At 40.2% G+C, this 26199-nt stretch overlaps 1 long non-coding RNA gene across 1 annotated transcript; it reads left to right on the top strand.

Moving 5' to 3' along the window:
- The first annotated feature begins 1166 nt into the window (after positions 1–1166).
- LOC145878593 (uncharacterized) lies at positions 1167–16026 on the top strand. Its single transcript, XR_014392067.1, has 2 exons — positions 1167–1709; positions 13538–16026. It is a non-coding gene; the product is annotated as an uncharacterized LOC145878593 (long non-coding RNA).
- Positions 16027–26199: the final 10173 nt, after the last annotated feature.

The following is a 26199-nucleotide window of genomic DNA, read 5'->3' as shown; positions in this document are numbered from 1 at the left end:
ATTTTCTGATGTTTGATCAGAGATCTTTTATCAGAGTATCTCTTGTCACATTGATCACAGCTATAAGGTTTCTCTCCAGGGTGTGTTCTCTGGTGTATAGACAGATAGCTAGATGTAGTAAAACTCTTCCCACATTGACCACAGCTATAATATTTCTCTCCTGGTGTGTTCTCTGGTGGTATATCAGGCTGAATGACTGAGTAAAACTCTTCCCACTTTGATCACAGCTATAAGATTTCTCTCCTGTGTGTGTTCTCTGGTGTGAAGTCAGCTGGCTGGATGTGGTAAAACTCTTCACACATTGATCACAGCCATAAAGTTTCTCTCCTGTGTGTGTATGCTGGTATACTATCAGGTTGTTTAGCTGAGTAAAACTCTTCCCACATTGATCACAGCCATTAGGTTTAACAGGTTTAAGGTTTAACAAATCTTTTGTTTACAAAAGCTTTGTTAAATCAGCACAACAGTTTTCAGCTGGGCTAACATAATTGCAAAAGGGTTTTCTAATGATCAATTAGCCTTTTAAAATGATAAACTTGGATTAGCTAACACAACGTGCCATTGTAACACAGTTGTGATGGTTGCTGATAATGGGCCTCTGTACGTCTATGTAGATATTCCATTAAAAAAAATCAGCTGTTTCCAGCTACAATAGTCATTTACAACATTAACAATGTCTAAACTGTACTTCTGATGAATTTGATGTTATTTTAATGGACAAAAAAAATTGATTTTCTTTCAAAAACAAGGACTAAGTGACCCCAAACTTTAGATTGTTAGTGTACATCTACATGATGTATTGTTACACCATGTAGGAGCAGTATAGACCTAATCTGTTCATTATATACATCTACATGATGTATTGTTACACCATGTAGGAGCAGTATAGACCGACAGTAGCTGGCTACTTATTTAAATTTATTTTGACTTAATGAAACTGCCTTAAATGTGCTGTAGTAAACATTTTTTTATTCTCACTAATCAATCAACACATTCCTGTCTTTGTATATCTCAATACAATAGTATTATTTAATGAAATCCATTTAAAATAATATTTTCCCCAACTGCGTTTTCCATCCAGTCAGCAGACGGCGATGTGCGTCTTTCAGGCGAAGCTGCAGCGTGACGTATAATCTAGTGGACGGTTCTTCAAAAACAACTAGTTAACCACCTCGGTAGCTTGCTAGCCAACATAGCCGAAAGATTCAAGCTCGTTAGATGCTTTCGGTGTATATTAGCGGCTGTGTTTTAGACACACTTCTATCGTATCAACTTGTTAACCTATTTAATATTACGTTGTTTTTTGTTAGTCAGATATAGTAGCTGGCTGGTTAAGTTAGCACTAGCTTAGTTGCTAATGATAGCTAGCTAGCTAACATCCACGAAAATGAGGTCACTAAGCTTCTCCCCTCCTGCTAAAGAAGAGGAGGTCTGCTGGACGGAGAAAGAAGCTCTGGGGCTGAACATTGTAGTGAAAGGGGAGAAGGAAGAGGAGGATGTCACAGTAAAAAAAGAAGTTGGGGATGAGGCTGTTCCAGTGAAAGAAGAGGAGGAAGACATGTTCAGAGTGAAAGAGGAGGAAGAGGATGTTACTGTGAAAGAAGAGGAGGAAGAAAAAGAGGATACAGTTTTTGGAGTTCAGAAGGAAGGGGACATTTCTGTCACATTGAAAGATGAAGAGGTGGAGGTAGGAGATCTGATTTACACCAGTAAGTACCGCCTTAAATTGTTTTTTCACTTTGGATATTCGGAGTTGGCTCATCAATACCTCTTCACCGGAGGGCCCTAGGATGATTACTGATATGTCTACAATCAGACGACATAGAGGGCAAGCTACCCCTTGTTTTCTCCGTTCCGTTTCCAAAAAGTGACTTGACATATATATTTGAGAAGGGTCTATCTGCTGACAGCAGACTGGGGGCCACGGCATGTAGTGATTTTAATGTAGTGATGATTTACTACACACCGTTCCCCCCAATAGAGCCATGTGAGAGTTGGGTTGGCTACACCAAAGATGATGGATATGCTGACAAGAAGTCTCTGCCCTAACAAGGGGAGTCGTTGTCCACAAAGCAGCACTGTGGGTTGTCTAGCTCCCGCCTATCCTTTCTTTGGATTGGTGGATACATCTTATTATTGTTATCTATTGTTTATATTCTATGAGGGTTGTTGTCGTCAACTGCCTGTATTCAATGGAGAGAGATGCTAAGCTACTAGCATGAATATGCATAGCGATCTGGAGACAACTCCTATAGTGTTTTTATCAAAGTTGTTGGTATGTCACGTGTCCACATAACAACTTAATCATTATGAAACTTCTGTTAGATCAAGTAAACCTCACGTAGCAAATAAGTCATTCATTTTGTTGTTGACCAAATTCGACACTTTCCACATTGGGTTGATAATTGTTTCCACTTGGATACAATCTACTGTAACCTAACGGCAGGACCTACAGAGATACAACCTACTGTAACCTACTGGCATGACCTACAGAGATACAACCTACTGTAACCTACTGGCATGACCTGCAGAGATACAACCTACTGTAACCTACTGGCATGACCTGCAGAGATACAACCTACTTGCATGACCTACAGAGATACAACCTACTGTAACCTAACGGCAGGACCTACAGAGATACAACCTACTGTAACCTACTGGCATGACCTACAGCGATACAACCTACTGTAATTGCATGAGAAAATAATTGTACCAGTCAAAAGTTAAGACACATACTCATTCAAGGATTTTTCTTTACTTTTACTATTTTCTACAATGTAGAATAATAGCGAAGACATCAAAACTCTGAAATAACACATATGGAATCATGTAGTAACCAAAAAAGTGTTAAACAAATCAAAATATATTTTATATTTGAGATTCTTCAAAGTAGCCACCCTTTGCCTTGATGACAGCTTTGCACACTCTTTGTATTCTCTCAACCAGCTTCACCTGGAATACTTTTTCAACAGTCTTGAAGGAGTTACCACATATGCTGAGCACTTGTTGGCTGCTTTTCTTTCACTCTGCGGTCCAACTCATCCCACACCATCTCAATTGGGTTGAGGTTAGGTGATTGTGGAGGCCAGGTCATCTGAAAATATAAAATATAAAATTTGATCTCATCAGACCAAAAGACAGATTTCCAATGGTCTAATGTCCATTGCTCGTGTTTCTTGGCCCAAGCAAGTCTCTTCTTCTAATTGGTGTTCTTTAGTAATGGTTTCTTTGCAGCAATATCAACCATGAAGGCCTGATGGTCCTCTGAACTGTTGATGTTGAGATGTGTCTGTTACTTGAACTCTGAAGCAAGCTTAGTGAGCTCATGGTTGGAGATGTTAGCTAGCTAGGCTAGTGCTAACTTAACCAGCCGGCTAGCTGACTAATAACAGAAACACCGTAAATATGAAATTAAATCGGATAACTAACTCGACAACAGAAGTGTTTAAAACACAGTGGCTAATACACATGAAAGCGTCTAAAGAGCTTTATTGGTTCGGCTATTTTGGCTAGCAAGCTACGGAGGTGGCTGACTAACTGTTGCTGCTGTTGAAAAAAGCGTCCCATCCACTAGATTAAACATCACACTAGCAGCATTGCCTTAAAGCCCCACATCGCCATCTGCTGACTGGAGTGGGTAACGCAGTTGAGTAAAATGTATATTATAATTATCAGACAAAAAGTTAAAGGGTGGGAAGCATGAGTTTTTACTCACCAGTGTAACAATACAGTGTGGTTAAAGACTTAGTAACCTAGTTGTATTCACGATCTGGTTACCTATAAGTACAAACAGTTGTTTTTCGTTATTACACATGTTTTCATTTATTTTGGGATATCTTCTAAACTACCCACAATGCAGTATTTCTCAGCGTCATATGGAGGATCTACTCTGTGCTATTGAGTTTCTATGCTAGCTCGGTAGCTAGCTTAAGCTTGCAAACGTTAGCCACACCTCATGCTTTTCATGCACTGTGTGGTTGTGTTATCTAGAGGGAACCCATTAGCACGGTAGGCTCTGGTGCCTTCTTACCGTGGCCTCAAAACAAAAGAGAAAATCACACCTGCTTGCTCCTTTAAAAAAACAAAACTTTTAGGTAGGTACTTTACATTTGATACCGACAGCTACGAGTCACGCGTTAAAATCGCTAAGCAATATACTTCAAAGCAGTGTGCCGATGCCTGTATCAATTTATCAGCAGCACGTGATCAATGATGTTCGAAGCTTCATTTCATCGAACAACCGCCTGCAGCTCACACTGCAGGCGACTGCAGACTAATTGATCTACAAATCACCTTGCATCATAAATAACTACTCATTGTTATTTATAAATCAGTCAGCCAGTCACCATTTACCCAAAATATAGCATGGACTTGATGCTCACGAATGCTTCAGGGAGATGTTCCCCATCACTACTTTTCAGCATTCTCTGTGAAGTACACTACGGGAGTTTTGTTCGTTTTTCCACCTTGGCTTACTGCTAGCTGACTGACATCTGGAATCTATCTATTTTGGATGTTGGGGATTTTCCATGACATCATTCTGTGTGTCTCTGCTCTTTTGATCTGCATGTTTTAGTTGGGTTTTGTTAGTTGGGTTCTAACTGGTCTCCAGTAGTTGGGCTCCAGCTCGCTGACCATAGCTAGTTGGCTAAATAGCTAATGTTAGCGGGCTGGCTAAGAGAACTGCATATAGCTAACATTCTTTGATATTTGGTTCGATGGCATTATGTATTTCCAAAACTGTGGTTTACTTTAATCACTCAAGTCATGAGTGGAAACGGTTGGTTTAATTTCAAGTTCTACATTTGAAGTTATTTCTGTTGTAGTTTACATCATAGGGAATAGGCTGGTCCTCCATATTACTTCACACCTGACTTTGGCATTCTTCTGAATTCTGATTGGTTTTATGTAATAACTCCAAAAATAGAACAGTGAGGGGTGACTGCATTGGGACTTAAAAAAATATTTTTCATTTGATAATTTATAAACAATACAAAAAATACAAATGACAGCATCATACAAATATTAACTACATCACACCTGCCCAGACCCACTAGAACACACCTCCATCTCCATTAACTCCATCACACCTGTCCAGACCCACTAGAACACACCTCCATCTCCATTAACTACATCACACCTGCCCAGACCCACTAGAACACACCTCCATCTCCATTAACTCCATCACACCTGTCCAGACCCACTAGAACACACCTCCATCTCCATTAACTACATCACACCTGTCCAGACCCACTAGAACACACCTCCATCTCCATTAACTACATCACACCTGTCCAGACCCACTAGAACACACCCCCATTAACTACATCACACCTGTCCAGACCCACTAGAACACACCTCCATCTCCATTAACTACATCACACCTGTCCAGACCCACTAGAACACACCTCCATCTCCATTAACTACATCACACCTGTCCAGACCCACTAGAACACACCTCCATCTCCATTAACTACATCACACCTGTCCAGACCCACTAGAACACACCCCCATCTCCATTAACTACATCACACCTGTCCAGACCCACTAGAACACACCCCCATCTCCATTAACTACATCACACCTGTCCAGACCCACTAGAACACACCTCCATCTCCATTAACTACATCACACCTGCCCAGACCCACTAGAACACACCCCCATCTCCATTAACTACATCACACCTGTCCAGACCCACTAGAACACACCCCCATCTCCATTAACTACATCACACCTGTCCAGACCCACTAGAACACACCTCCATCTCCATTAACTACATCACACCTGTCCAGACCCACTAGAACACACCCCCATCTCCATTAACTACATCACACCTGTCCAGACCCACTAGAACACACCTCCATCTCCATTAACTACATCACACCTGTCCAGACCCACTAGAACACACCTCCATCTCCATTAACTACATCACACCTGTCCAGACCCACTAGAACACACCTCCATCTCCATTAACTACATCACACCTGTCCAGACCCACTAGAACACACATCCATCTCCATTAACTACATCACACCTGTCCAGACCCACTAGAACACACCTCCATCTCCATTAACTACATCACACCTGTCCAGACCCACTAGAACACACCTCCATCTCCATTAACTACATCACACCTGTCCAGACCCACTAGAACACACCTCCATCTCCATTAACTACATCACACCTGTCCAGACCCACTAGAACACACCTCCATTAACTACATCACACCTGTCCAGACCCACTAGAACACACCCCCATTAACTACATCACACCTGTCCAGACCCACTAGAACACACCCCCATTAACTACATCACACCTGTCCAGACCCACTAGAACACACCTCCATCTCCATTAACTACATCACACCTGTCCAGACCCACTAGAACACACCTCCATCTCCATTAACTACATCACACCTGCCCAGACCCACTAGAACACACCCCCATCTCCATTAACTACATCACACCTGTCCAGACCCACTAGAACACACCTCCATCTCCATTAACTACATCACACCTGTCCAGACCCACTAGAACACACCTCCATCTCCATTAACTACATCACACCTGTCCAGACCCACTAGAACACACCTCCATCTCCATTAACTACATCACACCTGTCCAGACCCACTAGAACACACCTCCATCTCCATTAACTACATCACACCTGTCCAGACCCACTAGAACACACCTCCATCTCCATTAACTACATCACACCTCCATCTCCATTAACTACATCACACCTGCCCAGACCCACTAGAACACACCTCCATCTCCATTAACTACATCACACCTGCCCAGACCCACTAGAACACACCTCCATCTCCATTAACTACATCACACCTGTCCAGACCCACTAGAACACACCCCCATCTCCATTAACTACATCACACCTGTCCAGACCCACTAGAACACACCTCCATCTCCATTAACTACATCACACCTGTCCAGACCCACTAGAACACACCTCCATCTCCATTAACTACATCACACCTGTCCAGACCCACTAGAACACACCTCCATCTCCATTAACTACATCACACCTGTCCAGACCCACTAGAACACACCTCCATCTCCATTAACTACATCACACCTCCATCTCCATTAACTACATCACACCTCCATCTCCATTAACTACATCACACCTGCCCAGACCCACTAGAACACACCTCCATCTCCATTAACTACATCACACCTGCCCAGACCCACTAGAACACACCTCCATCTCCATTAACTACATCACACCTGTCCAGACCCACTAGAACACACCTCCATCTCCATTAACTACATCACACCTGTCCAGACCCACTAGAACACACCCCCATCTCCATTAACTACATCACACCTGTCCAGACCCACTAGAACACACCTCCATCTCCATTAACTACATCACACCTGTCCAGACCCACTAGAACACACCTCCATCTCCATTAACTACATCACACCTGTCCAGACCCACTAGAACACACCTCCATCTCCATTAACTACATCACACCTGTCCAGACCCACTAGAACACACCTCCATCTCCATTAACTACATCACACCTGTCCAGACCCACTAGAACACACCTCCATCTCCATTAACTACATCACACCTGTCCAGACCCACTAGAACACACCTCCATCTCCATTAACTACATCACACCTGTCCAGACCCACTAGAACACACCTCCATCTCCATTAACTACATAACACCTGTCCAGACCCACTAGAACACACCTCCATCTCCATTAACTACATCACACCTGTCCAGACCCACTAGAACACACCTCCATCTCCATTAACTACATCACACCTGCCCAGACCCACTAGAACACACCCCCATCTCCATTAACTACATCACACCTGCCCAGACCCACTAGAACACACCTCCATCTCCATTAACTACATCACACCTGTCCAGACCCACTAGAACACACCCCCATGTCCATTAACTACATCACACCTGTCCAGACCCACTAGAACACACCTCCATCTCCATTAACTACATCACACCTGTCCAGACCCACTAGAACACACCTCCATCTCCATTAACTACATCACACCTGTCCAGACCCACTAGAACACACCTCCATCTCCATTAACTACATCACACCTGCCCAGACCCACTAGAACACACCTCCATCTCCATTAACTACATCACACCTGTCCAGACCCACTAGAACACACCTCCATCTCCATTAACTACATCACACCTGTCCAGACCCACTAGAACACACCTCCATCTCCATTAACTACATCACACCTGTCCAGACCCACTAGAACACACCTCCATCTCCATTAACTACATCACACCTGTCCAGACCCTCTAGAACACACCTCCATCTCCATTAACTACATCACACCTGTCCAGACCCACTAGAACACACCTCCATCTCCATTAACTACATCACACCTGTCCAGACCCACTAGAACACACCTCCATCTCCATTAACTACATCACACCTGTCCAGACCCACTAGAACACACCCCCATCTCCATTAACTACATCACACCTGTCCAGACCCACTAGAACACACCCCCATTAACTACATCACACCTGTCCAGACCCACTAGAACACACCTCCATCTCCATTAACTACATCACACCTGTCCAGACCCACTAGAACACACCCCCATTAACTACATCACACCTGTCCAGACCCACTAGAACACACCTCCATCTCCATTAACTACATCACACCTGTCCAGACCCACTAGAACACACCTCCATCTCCATTAACTACATCACACCTGTCCAGACCCACTAGAACACACCTCCATCTCCATTAACTACATCACACCTGCCCAGACCCACTAGAACACACCTCCATCTCCATTAACTACATCACACCTGTCCAGACCCACTAGAACACACCTCCATCTCCATTAACTACATCACACCTGTCCAGACCCACTAGAACACACCTCCATCTCCATTAACTACATCACACCTGTCCAGACCCACTAGAACACACCTCCATCTCCATTAACTACATCACACCTGTCCAGACCCACTAGAACACACCTCCATCTCCATTAACTACATCACACCTGTCCAGACCCACTAGAACACACCTCCATCTCCATTAACTACATCACACCTGTCCAGACCCACTAGAACACACCTCCATCTCCATTAACTACATCACACCTGTCCAGACCCACTAGAACACACCCCCATCTCCATTAACTACATCACACCTCCATCTCCATTAACTACATCACACCTGCCCAGACCCACTAGAACACACCTCCATCTCCATTAACTCCATCACACCTGTCCAGACCCACTAGAACACACCCCCATCTCCATTAACTACATCACACCTGTCCAGACCCACTAGAACACACCCCCATCTCCATTAACTACATCACACCTGTCCAGACCCACTAGAACACACCTCCATCTCCATTAACTACATCACACCTCCATCTCCATTAACTACATCACACCTGTCCAGACCCACTAGAACACACCTCCATCTCCATTAACTACATCACACCTGTCCAGACCCACTAGAACACACCTCCATCTCCATTAACTACATCACACCTGTCCAGACCCACTAGAACACACCTCCATCTCCATTAACTACATCACACCTGTCCAGACCCACTAGAACACATCTCCATCTCCATTAACTACATCACACCTGTCCACTAGAACACACCTCCATCTCCATTAACTACATCACACCTGCCCAGACCCACTAGAACACACCTCCATCTCCATTAACTCCATCACACCTGTCCAGACCCACTAGAACACACCTCCATCTCCATTAACTACATTACACCTGTCCAGACCCACTAGAACACACCCCCATCTCCATTAACTACATCACACCTGTCCAGACCCACTAGAACACACCTCCATCTCCATTAACTACATCACACCTGCCCAGACCCACTAGAACACACCTCCATCTCCATTAACTACATCACACCTGTCCAGATCCACTAGAACACACCTCCATCTCCATTAACTACATCACACCTGTCCAGACCCACTAGAACACACCTCCATCTCCATTAACTACATCACACCTGTCCAGACCCACTAGAACACACCTCCATCTCCATTAACTACATCACACCTGTCCAGACCCACTAGAACACACCTCCATCTCCATTAACTACATCACACCTGTCCAGACCCACTAGAACACACCCCCATCTCCATTAACTACATCCACCTGTCCAGACCCACTAGAACACACCTCCATCTCCATTAACTACATCACACCTGCCCAGACCCACTAGAACACACCTCCATCTCCATTAACTACATCACACCTGTCCAGATCCACTAGAACACACCTCCATCTCCATTAACTACATCACACCTGTCCAGACCCACTAGAACACACCTCCATCTCCATTAACTACATCACACCTGTCCAGACCCACTAGAACACACCTCCATCTCCATTAACTACATCACACCTGCCCAGACCCACTAGAACACACCCCCATTAACTACATCACACCTGTCCAGACCCACTAGAACACACCTCCATCTCCATTAACTACATCACACCTGTCCAGACCCACTAGAACACACCTCCATCTCCATTAACTACATCACACCTGTCCAGACCCACTAGAACACACCTCCATCTCCATTAACTACATCACACCTGTCCAGACCCACTAGAACACACCCCCATCTCCATTAACTACATCCACCTGTCCAGACCCACTAGAACACACCTCCATCTCCATTAACTACATCACACCTGCCCAGACCCACTAGAACACACCTCCATCTCCATTAACTACATCACACCTGTCCAGACCCACTAGAACACACCTCCATCTCCATTAACTACATCACACCTGTCCAGACCCACTAGAACACACCTCCATCTCCATTAACTACATCACACCTGCCCAGACCCACTAGAACACACCTCCATCTCCATTAACTACATCACATTTGAGAGTAGTTACATGTCTCCAGCCCCATCCATCATCTTATTACCAAAACAGTGGTGGAATGACATCTTTGTTATTGTTTCAACTGCAGATTGGTTGTTTGATTGTGTGGTTTATTAAAGGGGCAACCTAGGATTTAAACAGAAACAAAATGGCAGCCCAGAGACCTGAGCTGTGTTGGAATAATCATACTAACCGTACTATTTGTGAAGTACATTGAGTTTGTAGTATGCTTATTGGTTGTAGTATGATATAGTTGGTTTTGCCAAAGGTTCCCTGGTATGCAAGCATTTCTAAACTTTATTCCCTGTTTGGGGTATTGTGATGTCATTATGGGTTATTGTTATGTCATTATGGGGTATTGTCTGAAGATTGATAATAAATAAAAAGATGTCATCCATTTTGGAATAAGGCTGTAACATAACAAAATGTGGGAAAAGGGAAGGGGTCCAAATGCACTGTATGTTCTAGGGCTGTCCCAGATAAAAAAAAAAATAGTATTTTCTTTCTACCAATTGATTGGTTGAAATTTTATGACGTGTATTTTTTCATATAGACACACCCCACATGTTTAATAAAATCAACTGTATGTACGGAACTTGAACTGATGCTTCAAGCGTTTGATTAACTAATTAACACACACAAATGACTTGAGGAAGCCAGAGATCAATATAACCAGAAGAAAATAACCAATTACCGACCTGCTGCTGATCTTCGTAAATTTGGACGTTATGCTCCTGAAGTTTCCGGTAAATCCGCAAACTTTTTCCTTTTCCATTTGGAGTGCCAATTTATCTTACCATTTCTACCGATCTGCCAGTTATGAACGAGTTACAACACCTGTTTGGCCCCGCCACTTCCTGGGTCGGTGAAGAGCGGAATTAAATTGAAGGAATAAATCAGAGTCTCACGCTCATAACCTGTGGAAGGCGGGGCTTCCAGCGAGGCGTGGATTTAATAGTATGTTGTACCTAGTTTCCCTCCTTCAGGGAACAGTAGTTATAGTCATAACGTTATGATGAACTTTAACTTAAATACTGGATCTTGCTGTCGGACAGTTGTTTTTGTATTCAGATCTCTGAAATGCTCTCTAACTACGTAACATTTAGTGTCTTCTTATGTTATGCTGGGAAAACAGTTTTCATGGGCACATAAATCCTAAATCATTTCAGAGTTTGCTAAATCCAATGGTTGTAACAGATTCACCTTAAGTTGATTCACAACACCCAAATGGATACTGTCATTAACGCAGTTCTTCAATAATTACACATAATACTTAATACAGTAGCTGTTTACTTAGTCACATGTTCAACTATCATCAGCTGATCCAGGAAATCATTTTCTGAATGCCAGTCAAATGTGCTTCTTCATTCATTACACCGGTAAAGACAGTTATGCCGTGATCCACGTTGGATCCAATATCCCAAACAAATTGATGTTTATAATGTGATATTGTCTGCTTGATTTACAGTAGGATCTCGTTAGTCTGTTTGCGCACAGAGATACTTAGCTCATAATGTGTGGAGAACTGTTCCTTGATGGATAGGCTATTGCACAACACACAGAGCTATTTTCCTTTATTCAGGACATTTAGCCTACTGGGACTATTCACAACATTATCTGGTGATGAGGTTATGAAATGTCATGACAAATACATTTTAGTTTCCAAGTTTCACCTGAAATATTAAATGATTTATAATCCTAGGTCTATGTTATTGTTAGGTGAAGTTATGGGTCCTACAGTAGGTCTATGTTGTTGTTAGGTGAAGTTATGGGTCCTACAGTAGGTCTATGTTATTGTTAGGTGAAGTTATGGGTCAATTTGTTAAACACTTAGTGGACAAACCCTCATTGTCAGGCTGATGGAAAACGAGCCAAAGAGCATTTTACTGGTTGAAGACGTTTTTAAATATAAAGTAGTAGATTTTCAACAATAACATAAACATTATATAAATCAGGACATTCAAATGAGTCTTACAATTATAATCCAAAGTATTGTGAAATGCACTCATAATCAACCTGGAAATGGAGGCTATATTTGCTGTCAGCCGATGAGAACTCCCCTGAGTTTTCCCCCACGGTGGTGAATTAGTGAATAGACACAGAGCTTAATGTGAGTTTCCTTGAGTAGCACTCCTGATCTTGCACTGATAGTGTGTTGTAATATTCAGAATACATTGTGGAAAAACTAAAATTTTTGCTCACCGTTTTTGCTTCAGGCAGATATACAACATCCATAACTAGTGGTTTCCTCATTAGCAGGGAGGTGTTTCTGCAACCAAATTGCGTGTGCATCGCCATTGTCGCAATTTTAGAAAACACAGAAAGGGGCCTATTTTGGAGACCAAAAATTCATCTGGCACACTGCTTAGGATTTCAAAATGTTTTACTTTTTTCTAGCCTAAAATCATTGATGTTACTACTAATGTGAAAACAAGACTAAATATGACTATTGTTGCTCACTTGACTGTCTTAAGACAATTGTGAAGTAATTTTAACATTCATTACAGACGTCAATTGTTGTATAACATTATGGCTACGCTGTTGGCATCACCTTTTACAATAGATTTCTGCTGTTGTGGGCCTTTAACCATCTGTCTGACTTGTTGTTCACACAGGAGAGAGACGTGACTATCTTGGATCCTCTGGGGAGCCTCAACAACATGATGATGCTAACGAGGCAGAGAAGAGTCTCTCCAGATCATATCACCTCAAGAAACCCACAGGGAAGAAATCTCACCTCTGCTCTGACTGTGGGAAACATTGCAAATCTTCATCAGAACTTAAAATACACCAGCGAGTACACACAGGAGAGAAATCTCACCACTGTTTTGAGTGTGGGAAGAGTTACTTAAGATCAGAATCACTAAAAGTACACATGAGAATTCACACTGGAGAGAAACCTTATAGCTGTGATCAATGTGGGAAGAGTTTTACTCAGTCAAGCTGCCTGAAAACTCACCAGAGAATACACACTGGAGAGAAACCTTATAGCTGTGATCAATGTGGGAAGAGTTTTACTCACTCAAGCTGCCTGATAGTACATCTGAGAACACACACAGGAGAGAAACCTTACCACTGCTCTGGCTGCGGAAAGAGATTTGTTAGTTCAACAGATTTAAAATCACACCAAAAAATACACACAGTTGAGAAATCTTAAAACTGTACTCAATGTGGGAAGAGTTTTAATCACTCAAGCTGGCTGATAGTACATCTGAGAGCACACAGGAGAGAAACCTTATAGCTGTGATCAATGTGGGAAGAGTTTTGTTACATCTAGCCATCTGACTCTACACCAGAGAACAAACACATGAGAGAAACCTTATAGCTATGATCAATGTTTGAAGAGTTTTACTACATCCAGCCAGCTGACTTCACGCCAGAGAACACACACAGGAGAGAAATCGTGTAGCTGTGATCAATGTGGGAAGAGTTTTAGTCACCCAAGCACCCTAATATCACACCGGAGAACTCACACAGGAGAGAAACCTCATAGCTGTAATCAATATAAAAAAATATACTCTGATAAAAGATCTCTGATCAAACATCAGAAAATACATACATGAAGGAGTTGTTTCATGATATCAATGAAATTATGTCACAATGTAGAATGTTTTAACATTGTAGTAGGAGTATTTTAATGGTGTCACAATTTAGAAGCCTAATCGTTTTCCCCCTGTTCTATGAGCCTCATCAGTGGAAAAATCTTTGTACTTTGCTCCGTTCATCTTTCCCTCGATCCTGACTAGTCTGCCAGTCCCTGCCACTGAAAAACATCCCCACAGCATGATGCTGCCACCACCATGCTTCACCGTAGGGATGGTGCCTGGTTTCATCCAGGTCTGAGAGTCCTTTAGGTGCTTTTTGGCAACTCCAAGCGTTCTGTCATGAGCCTTTTACTGAGGAGTGGCTTCCGTCTGGCCACTCTACCATAAAGGCCTGATTGTTGGAGTGCTGCAGAGATGGTTGTCCTTCTGGAAGGTTCTCCCATCTACACAGAAGAACTCTGGAGCTTTGTCAGAGTGACCATCAGGTTCTTGGTCACCTCCCTGACCAAGGCCCTTCTCCCAAATGTATGTAGTTCTGTCCTTGAGCTGTTCTTGTCTATTGATCTGTATTATGTCATGTTTTGTGTGGGCCCCAGGAAGAGTAGCTGCTGCTTTTGCAACAGCTAATGGGGATCCTAATAAAATACCAAAATTGCTCAGTTTGGCCGGGTGGCCAGCTCTAGGAAGAGTCTTGGTAGTTCCAAACTTTTTAAATTTTAGAATGATGGAGGCCACTGTGTTCTTGGGGACCTTCAATGCTGCAGACATTTTTTGGTACCTTTCTCCAGATCTGTGCCTCAACACAATCCTGTCTCAGCTCTATGGACAATTCCTTTGACCTCATGGCTTGGTTTTCACTCTGAGAAAGGTGTGTGCCTTTCCAAATCATGTCCAATCAATTGAATTTACCACAGGTGGACTCCAATCAATTTGAAGAAACATCTCAAGGATGATTAATGGAAACAGGATGCACCTGAAAGCAATTTCGAATCTCATAGCAATGGGTCTGAACACTTAAGTAAATACATTTGCAAATGGTTTGTCATTATGGGGTATTGTGTGTAGATTGATGAGGGGAAACAATTCAACATTTTTAGAATAAGGCTGTAATGTAACAAAATGTTGAAAAAGTGAAGGGGTCTGAATACTTTATGAATGCACTGCATTCCGCTGGCAGTTTTCTACCACTGGCAGTTTTGTACACAATCACATGATACGTGGTATAGAAAAGTCCAATCTTAGGAGAGTACATGGGAGGCGCTATACTGTGTGTCTGCAGGTGTCTATCTGGTCAAAACCACTGATACAGGTGCCCCTCCACCCTCTGGTGGGATGGATCATGTCTACAGAGAAACCTAGATTCAAATACTTAGATTTGTGTGTATTGGGTATATGTTGTGAAATTGTTAGATATTATTTGTTAGATATTACTGCACTGTCGGAGCTAGAAACACAAGCATTTTGCTACACCCGCAATAACATTTGCTAAACACGTGTATGTGACCAATAAAATGTGATTTGATTTTGATTTGAAATAAACGTCCTATTTATCCAAGGTGCTTTTGGCTGGAGTCAAAATTACTCCAAAGGATTTGAATTTGTTAAAAGTCCATATTGATACAGAAACACTAAACCATGATTTAGATGTATTAAGATCAAGTTGATTGACAAAGTCATGAAAAATGTAATAAACCACATTTTGGCTATGATAAAAGATATGCCTCTGGGGTCAAAATGATCCATGTCAGAAGTATGGTTCAATGCAAATATGTAGTGGGTCTAAAGTTTGTTTTAAATTATCACTCATTAAACACGAATCAATCAACACATGCTTCTCTTTGAACGACTTAATATAATAATCAACTTTTATGGAATAAATGAAAAATAAACATTTGGTTCCTCAACTGCGTTACCCACTCCAGTCAGCAGATGGCGATGTCTTTTTATTTTTAATTGATTTTATATATATTTTTTAAATTCAAAATACAGATCAACAATTTACATTGTTACATCATACAAAACAGAATGCAGCTATTAACGAGAAAATACTAAAACATATCAATGAAGTAATAAAAAAATAAACAATTCTAGTGCAATTGTAATCACTCTGAAAAAATCTATAATGATTCAGGAAAATGTTATTCTTGTTGTTATTCACTGGGGTTAATGTTTTAATAAAATAGTTAAATTCAATTTTTGTCTTTGTATAAAGTATTTGGAAACAAGAATACAAATATTCACAATCATTTCAATGGTCTTGTTATCATTGCAATAGTAACATATAGTAACATATTATTTCTTTCATGTCAAAAACATAGACAGTGTTCATAATGGTAAAGAAGTATTTTGCAAGGTTTTCCCAAAATTCTGATACAAATTTACATTAAAGAACAAATGGGACAGATTCTCACCTTTTTCACAGAAAACGCAGATATCCTTTTTACAGATGAAGTCAAGAAAGGTCTTATTGATCTCTTTACAAGTAGAAGGATTTACAAATAAAGATAATGAGGGGTACACAAAATGAGACAGTCCCTCTGCCTTGGACAGAAGTACTCTCCCAAGTATAGAAAGATCTCTTTGTAGACAATCATTAAATATATTTTTGTTTTTCTTAATTGTAGGAGAGAAATTCATATGTTGTCTGACTAAGTGGTTTTTTGACAGATGTATTCCTAGATTTTAAACACAGTACTTTACAGGAATATTTTCTATTTCTTTATCATCAGATTCAAATAAACATACGATTTCACATTTAGAAACATTCCGTTTTAATCCTGATGCAATAGAAAATGCAGTTATAGCATTAAGGGCGACCTGGTTTTTGTCTCTTAAAAAAGAGTAGTATCATCAGCCAGTTGGGAAATTTTGATTTCTTTGTTAAAAATGGTTAAGCCATACAAATTTGCATTAGTTCCACAACCAAAATGAATAAAAATGGCAAAATTGGGCATCCCTGTCGTACACTTCTGTTGACACTGAACATTTAGGAAGTATTAAGGTTTAGTAACACAGAACTATTTATATCTTTGTAAAACATGCTTTGATAAAATTTTCACCGAATCCAAAAAGTTTAAGTGACCTAAAGAGAAATGAATGTTCAATTGTGTCAAAGGCTTTACAGAAGTCCAAAAATAAGACAACCGCATCTGAGTCAATTGCATCTGAATAATCTATAAGGTCCAAGACTAAACAAATGTTAGAGCTGATGTGACGGCCCTTCATGAATCCTGTTTGAGTCTCATTTATAATGGTATCTATTCCTTTCTTTAATTTTTGCCATAAACCAGAGCAATCAATTTGTAATCAATATTTAATAAAGTAATTGGTCTCCAATTGTCAATGAGAGAAGGGTCTTTATTGGGCTTCGGAATCAGTGAAACAAGGCCCTGTTTCATAGTGGAGACCATTTCACCATTTTTAATGCAATCTGAAACATATTAAAAATCGGGTCTTCTAGTAACTCCCCAAACTGTCTATAGAAGTCAACTGATAGGCCATCAGGGCCAGGAGATTTCCCTTTTTTTCATTGAATTCAGAGCCTCTCTAATTTCTTCAATTGACACAGGTGAATCGCAAACTGAGTGGAAATCATCCTCAATTACAGGGACATAATTCTGAATGTGGCAAATGTAGCTTTCACAACCATCTTCCTGAAATTGAGAGCTGTAAAGGTTTTCTTAAAAGGAATTGACAAATGATAATATTGTAATGGGATCTTTGCATAAAACATTGTTAATTTTGAGTGCAGTTTTCTATATTTTCTTTTGTAGTTTCTCTTTTCAAGTGCAAAAAAGTAACTATTGTTTCTTCCCCCTCTTCAATCCATTTTGCTCTTGACCTTACAAAGGCACCCTTTGACCCGTGTAAAGCTGTTCTAATTCTAGTTGTAAAGACTTAAATACAGACTCTTCTTCTTTCTAATTCTAGTTGTAAAGACTTAAATACAGACTCTTCTTCTTTCTAATTCTAGTTGTAAAGACTTAAATACAGACTCTTCTTCTTTCTAATTCTAGTTGTAAAGACTTAAATACAGACTCTTCTTCTTTCTAATTCTAGTTGTAAAGACTTAAATACAGACTCTTCTTCTTTCTAATTCTAGTTGTAAAGACTTAAATACAGACTCTTCTTCTTTCTAATTCTAGTTGTAAAGACTTAAATACAGACTCTTCTTCTTTCTAATTCTAGTTGTAAAGACTTAAATACAGACTCTTCTTCTTTCTAATTCTAGTTGTAAAGACTTAAATACAGACTCTTCTTCTTTCTAATTCTAGTTGTAAAGACTTAAATACAGACTCTTCTTCTTTCTAATTCTAGTTGTAAAGACTTAAATACAGACTCTTCTTCTTTCTAATTGTAGTTGTAAAGACTTAAATACAGACTCTTCTTCTTTCTAATTCTAGTTGTAAAGACTTAAATACAGACTCTTCTTCTTTCTAATTCTAGTTGTAAAGACTTAAATACAGACTCTTCTTCTTTCTAATTCTAGTTGTAAAGACTTAAATACAGACTCTTCTTCTTTCTAATTCTAGTTGTAAAGACTTAAATACAGACTCTTCTTCTTTCTAATTCTAGTTGTAAAGACTTAAATACAGACTCTTCTTCTTTCTAATTCTAGTTGTAAAGACTTAAATACAGACTCTTCTTCTTTCTAATTCTAGTTGTAAAGACTTAAATACAGACTCTTCTTCTTTCTAATTCTAGTTGTAAAGACTTAAATACAGACTCTTCTTCTTTCTAATTGTAGTTGTAAAGACTTAAATACAGACTCTTCTTCTTTCTAATTCTAGTTGTAAAGACTTAAATACAGACTCTTCTTCTTTCTAATTCTAGTTGTAAAGACTTAAATACAGACTCTTCTTCTTTCTAATTCTAGTTGTAAAGACTTAAATACAGACTCTTCTTCTTTCTAATTCTAGTTGTAAAGACTTAAATACAGACTCTTCTTCTTTCTAATTCTAGTTGTAAAGACTTAAATACAGACTCTTCTTCTTTCTAATTGTAGTTGTAAAGACTTAAATACAGACTCTTCTTCTTTCTAATTGTAGTTGTAAAGACTTAAATACAGACTCTTCTTCTTTCTAATTCTAGTTGTAAAGACTTAAATACAGACTCTTCTTCTTTCTAATTCTAGTTGTAAAGACTTAAATACAGACTCTTCTTCTTTCTAATTCTAGTTGTAAAGACTTAAATACAGACTCTTCTTCTTTCTAATTCTAGTTGTAAAGACTTAAATACAGACTCTTCTTCTTTCTAATTCTAGTTGTAAAGACTTAAATACAGACTCTTCTTCTTTCTAATTCTAGTTGTAAAGACTTAAATACAGACTCTTCTTCTTTCTAATTCTAGTTGTAAAGACTTAAATACAGACTCTTCTTCTTTCTAATTCTAGTTGTAAAGACTTAAATACAGACTCTTCTTCTTTCTAATTCTAGTTGTAAAGACTTAAATACAGACTCTTCTTCTTTCTAATTCTAGTTGTAAAGACTTAAATACAGACTCTTCTTCTTTCTAATTCTAGTTGTAAAGACTTAAATAAAGACTCTTCTTCTTCAGATAGATTCTCTTCTTTAGAAAACTGTCAACCTTAATATATATATATATATAACTTAAACATCCATGGTGGAGACATTAACACTTGGTAGACTATATAACTCAAACATCCATGGTGGTGACATTAACACTTGGTAGACTATATAACTTAAACATCCATGGTGGTGACATTAACACTTGGTAGAATATATAACTTAAACATCCATGGTGGAGACATTAACACTTGGTAGACTATATAACTTAAACATCCCTGGTGGTGACATTCACTTTTTCATAATGTTTCCAAATTGATTGTTTTTTCTAGAAGCACCAGCTTGTTGTTGTTGTCATGGTTGTTCCTGTTGGGTAGCAACTTCACCAGCTTGTTGTTGTTATTCTGAAGCATCTTGTGTGATGTAGGTCTTGTGGGGAGACGGTGAGAGAAGATGGATTCTATTCACATGCTGACCAGCTTCTGAAGAACATATGGTGCTAGAATGGAGAGGAGATCAGTAAACAACAGAACGTATGGTGCTAGAATGGAGAGGAGATCAGTAAACAACATATTTACATATGTGCAACATTGTGACAGCAGTGGTTCTACCCTATTTGGGAAGTTGGTCTGCCTGCTCCTCAGGCTGAGAGAGATATTCTGACAGCAGGTTCCAGTCCTCTTCCTCTGTATATAAAAACTGTTTAAAACTCTATAACACAATAGTGGTTTTGGAAAACTGGTTCATATATCCTAAAGTCAATGGCGAATGTGGCTATGTATATATTTATTTTGCCGTTCATAAATTGAAGACCTATTTCAGCAAGTTAACCAGGTTTCTGCTTGTTTAGCTAGCCGTGTTAATGACGAGCTAACTAGCACCGTTGGTCACTGCACTACAATGTGTCACGCAGCTATTACCAGCAGGTGATTTACTAGCAGGTGACTTATTGAAATATTAACTTCATGTTTATTTTCTTACAACCTTCAAATGTTTATATAAAAAGGGTTGTACTTGTGCTCTGTATTTATGGATTAATATCACTTCACATTGAGGGCATGTATCACTACTGTTGCTCCTATCTAAATGATATCTTGTGTCCTACCTAACCATGTATCACTACTGTTGTTCCTATCTAAATGATATCTTGTGTCCTACCTAACCATGTATCACTACTGTTGTTCCTATCTAAATGATATCTTGTGTCCTACCTAACCATGTATCACTACTGTTGCTCCTATCTAAATGATATCTTGTGTCCTACCTAACCATGTATCACTACTGTTGCTCCTATCTAAATTATATATTGTGTCCTACCTAACCATGTATCACTACTGTTGCTCCTATCTAAATGATATCTTGTGTCCTACCTAACCAGTGAACGTGTGGCTGTGACCGTCCTGTCAGTGCCTGTCATAACTGTTTTATTTTACTGCTTTTCTGTATTTTTTGGTTATTTTCTAAACACAACGCATGTATATTATACAATCACTTTGTCGATTCAGTCTGAGAGCAGTGAACATGTGACTGTCCTGTCAATGCCTGTCATCACTGTTTGATATCTTTTACTGCAGATAAAAACTGAGTCAACCTGAAGTGTGGGTGTCCGTGTGCCTTTCTTCTGGGGGGCTGTGTGAAGTTGGTTACACCAGGTGCCTGTACTACAGAAACACAGCTAATCCAACAATAGTGCTAGGTGCCTGTACTACAGAAACACAGCTAATCCAACAATAGTGCTAGGTGCCTGTACTATATAAACACTGCTAATCCAACAATAGTGCTGGTGCCTGTACTATATAAACACTGCTAATCCAACAATAGTGTAGGTGCCTGTACTATATAAACACAGCTAATCCAACAATAGTGCTAGGTGCCTGTACTACAGAAACACAGCTAATCCAACAATAGTGCTAGGTGCCTGTACTATATAAACACTGCTAATCCAACAATAGTGCTGGTGCCTGTACTATATAAACACTGCTAATCCAACAATAGTGTAGGTGCCTGTACTATATAAACACAGCTAATCCAACAATAGTGCTAGGTTCCTGTACTATATAAACACTGCTAATCCAACAATAGTGCTAGGTGTCTGTACTATATAAACACTGCTAATCCAACAATAGTGTAGGTGCCTGTACTATATAAACACTGCTAATCCAACAATAGTGCTAGGTGCCTGTACTATATAAACACTGCTAATCCAACAATAGTGCTAGGTGCCTGTACTATAGAAACACTGCTAATACAACAATAGTGCTAGGTGCCTGTACTATAGAAACACTGCTAATCCAACAATAGTGCTGGGTGCCTGTACTACAGAAACACTGCTAACCAAGCAATAGTGCTGGTGCCTGTACTATAGAAACACTGCTAATACAACAATAGTGCTAGGTGCCTGTACTACAGAAACACTGCTAATCCAACAATAGTGCTAAGTGCCTGTACTACAGGTTCCTGCACACTTGATTAAAGGGGAACTACTCTCAAAAATCTAAATTTCTTAGATTTTTCCCAAACCTCAATTGATGTGGTTTAAGCATTGTTATGAACATACAATTGTATTGTTTTTCTGTTTAAAAAAAGTCAGACTTTGAGAACAAAAACCTGAAAAAAAATGAGAGAAATTTTGAAACCTGTGAATTTCTGACTCAGTTTCTCTGTTTCAATAATAGTTATTATATTATCCTACTGAACAGTACAGCTTGGGTTGGTCTACTATTATCCTACTGAACAGTACAGCTTGGGTTGGGCTACTATTATCCTACTGAACAGTACAGCTTGTGTTGGTCTACTATTATCCAACTGAACAGTACAGCTTGGGTTGGTCTGCTATTATCCTACTGAACAGTACAGCTTGGGTTGGTCTACTATTATCCTACTGAACAGTACAGCTTGGGTTGGTCTACTATTATCCTACTGAACAGTACAGCTTGGGTTGGTCTACTATTATTCTACTGAACAGTACAGCTGGGTTGGTCTACTATTATCCTACTGAACAGTACAGCTTGGGTTGGTCTACTATTATCCTACTGACCAGTACAGCTTGGGTTGGTCTACTATTATCCTACTGACCAGTACAGCTTGGGTTGTTCCACTATTATCCTACTGAACAGTACAGCTTGGGTTGGTCTACTATTATCCTACTGACCAGTACAGCTTGGGTTGGTCTACTATTATCCTACTGAACAGTACAGCTTGGGTTGGTCTACTATTATCCTACTGAACAGTACAGCTTGGGTTGGTCTACTATTATCCTACTGAACAGAACAGCTTGGGTTGGTCTACTATTATCCTACTGAACAGAACAGCTTGGGTTGGTCTACTATTATCCTACTGAACAGAACAGCTTGGGTTGGTCTACTATTATCCTACTGAACAGAACAGCTTGGGTTGGCCTGACTGTGAAAGACCAATATGGGATTCATCATTTTAGGTCATTCAGAGTGTATGTCACTATTTCTCATGCTTTTCACACAGAGGGCCTTTCCTTCGCTGGGCCGTTTGGAAAATGTTTTACTAAATTAGAGTACTGTATACCCACTTCTCCAGGCACCACTACACCACTGGCCTACACAACAGCTTTCAACATACCAGTATTTAGTTTGGAAACTTTCTAAAGAAATGCTGGTATAACTAATACTATATTAAAATACATCAAATTATCCATTTATTTGTTTCTAAAGTGGTTGCACTGCTGTGAAAAACAGTTGTACTGCACTACAGTGCTAAAATAATTTATATTCTCAAAGTTGATCTTGTTTTTGCAGGGGGACTCTTATTTAGAAGAAAATAATCTGATGTTGTGCTGCCAGCATATTATCCTGCTGCTAGCAGAACGGTAATATAGGCTTTTAACCTAGAATATTTGTACGGTGTGCTGCGAGGTACAAACTGCAGAGATCTCTATAGAGAGAAAGATCAATAAGAGGTTATTTAAGAGGCTTAATAAAAAAGAAATAAAAAAAACAGGCAAATTGGGTTGATGAATTATGGTCCAAGGTGAAGCCATGCTGTCCCAAACACCCTTTTGATTGGTCACATGTCCTGCTCAGGGACACACCTGACTCAGGAGACTGCAATGTTTCTATACTCATTGACTCACCCTTTTGATTGGTCACATGTCCTGCTCAGGGACACACCTGACTCAGGAGACTGCAATGTTTCTATACTCATTGACTCACCCTTTTGATTGGTCACATGTCCTGCTCAGGGACACACCTGACTCAGGAGACTGCAATGTTTCTATACTCATTGACTCACCCTTTTGATTGGTCACATGTCCTGCTCAGGGACACACCTGACTCAGGAGACTGCAATGTTTCTATACTCATTGACTCACCCTTTTGATTGGTCACATGTCCTGCTCAGGGACACACCTGACTCAGGAGACTGCAATGTTTCTATACTCATTGACTCACCCTTTTGATTGGTCACATGTCCTGCTCAGGGACACACCTGACTCAGGAGACTGCAATGTTTCTATACTCATTGACTCACCCTTTTGATTGGTCACATGTCCTGCTCAGGGACACACCTGACTCAGGAGACTGCAATGTTTCTATACTCATTGACTCACCCTTTTGATTGGTCACATGTCCTGCTCAGGGACACACCTGACTCAGGAGACTGCAATGTTTCTATACTCATTGACTCACCCTTTTGATTGGTCACATGTCCTGCTCAGGGACACACCTGACTCAGGAGACTGCAATGTTTCATTAACTGCAATTGCTACATTAACCCACCACCAAACTAAACAGGGTTAGAAGTTACAAGACATACGTTGAAATACTGTAGCATTATGGTAAAGAAAGATGACAAGAGAGAGCGAGAGAGAGAAAGGAGAGGGCCAAAGAGCCTGTTCATTATTCCTCCACATGGGGGTAACAAACACCAGTTAATATTCCAGAATAGAGCACCACAGAATTTACAGGCTACGTTTGACAATGGTCAATTTGGAGATCCTCCAGCCTGGACCAGGCCTGCGTCCCAAAAGTATTTACTGCTTCCTGAAGTGTGCACTCCTTCACTACTCCCCATAAAGTGTAAAAGCATTGGATTGCTGTAGGCATAGGTTATAGCATGAGTTTCCATTCTAATCAATTCCTGTCAAATCCTATCGATGAAGGGAAGTGAACAAGTGCACACTTTTGGAGGAAGGACAACAATACATCATAGTCAATGTGGAGGATAAATAACTACACACCAGGACAACAATACATCATAGTCTATGGAGGATAAATAACTACACACCAGGACAACAATACATCATAGTCTATGGAGGATAAATAACTACACACCAGGACAACAATACATAATAGTCTATGGAGGATAAATAACTACACACCAGGACAACAATACATCATAGTCTGTGGAGGATAAATAACTACAATGATGTCTTAACTTCTCTCTTTCTGTTTGTTTGTAGTTTCTCACTGTTTGAATTTGCAGGTGTTATCATTAGCCCCTCATATTTGTGAGAGAGAGACAGAAAGAGAGACAGAAAGACAGACAGACAGAAAGAGAGAGAGAGAGAGACAGAAAGAGAGAGAGACAGACAGACAGACGAGTCCCCTAAGCAAGCTGGACCTGGTACTCTGTTCACAAACAGACCCCACAGAGCCCCAGGACAGAAAACATATTAGACCAAACCAAATCATGAGAAAACAAAAGGATAATTACTTGACACATTGGAAAGGATTAACAAAAAACAGAGCAAACTAGAATGTTATTTAGCCCTAAACAGAGAGTACACAGTGGCAGAATACCTGACCACTGTGACTGACCCAAACTTAAGGAAAGCTTTGACTACGTACAGACTCAGTGAGCATAGCCTTGCTATTGAGAAAGGCTGCCGTAAGCAGACCTCAAATCAAATCAAATTGTATTAGTTATGAGCCCCTAACCAACAATGCAGCTAAAAAAAATATGGATAAGAATAAGAAATGAAAGTAACAAGTAATTAAAGAGCATCAGTAAAATAACAATAGCAATACTATATACAGGTGGGTACCTGGCTCAAGAGAAGACAGGCTATGTGCACACAGCCCACAAAATGAGGTGGAAACTGAGATGCACTTCCTAACCTCCTGCCAAATGTATGACCAGTTAATTCATACTGTATGTTGTAGTCTGTCCAAGAGGGGAATCACACAAGACTGATCTCAGTTAATTCATACTGTATGTTGTAGTCTGTCCAAGAGG

Source organism: Salmo salar, chromosome 04 (assembly GCF_965601325.2).
Source record: "Salmo salar chromosome 04, fSalSal1, whole genome shotgun sequence".
In the NCBI taxonomy this organism is placed as follows: domain Eukaryota; kingdom Metazoa; phylum Chordata; class Actinopteri; order Salmoniformes; family Salmonidae; genus Salmo; species Salmo salar.
This window is presented reverse-complemented; position numbering and strand designations above follow the sequence as displayed.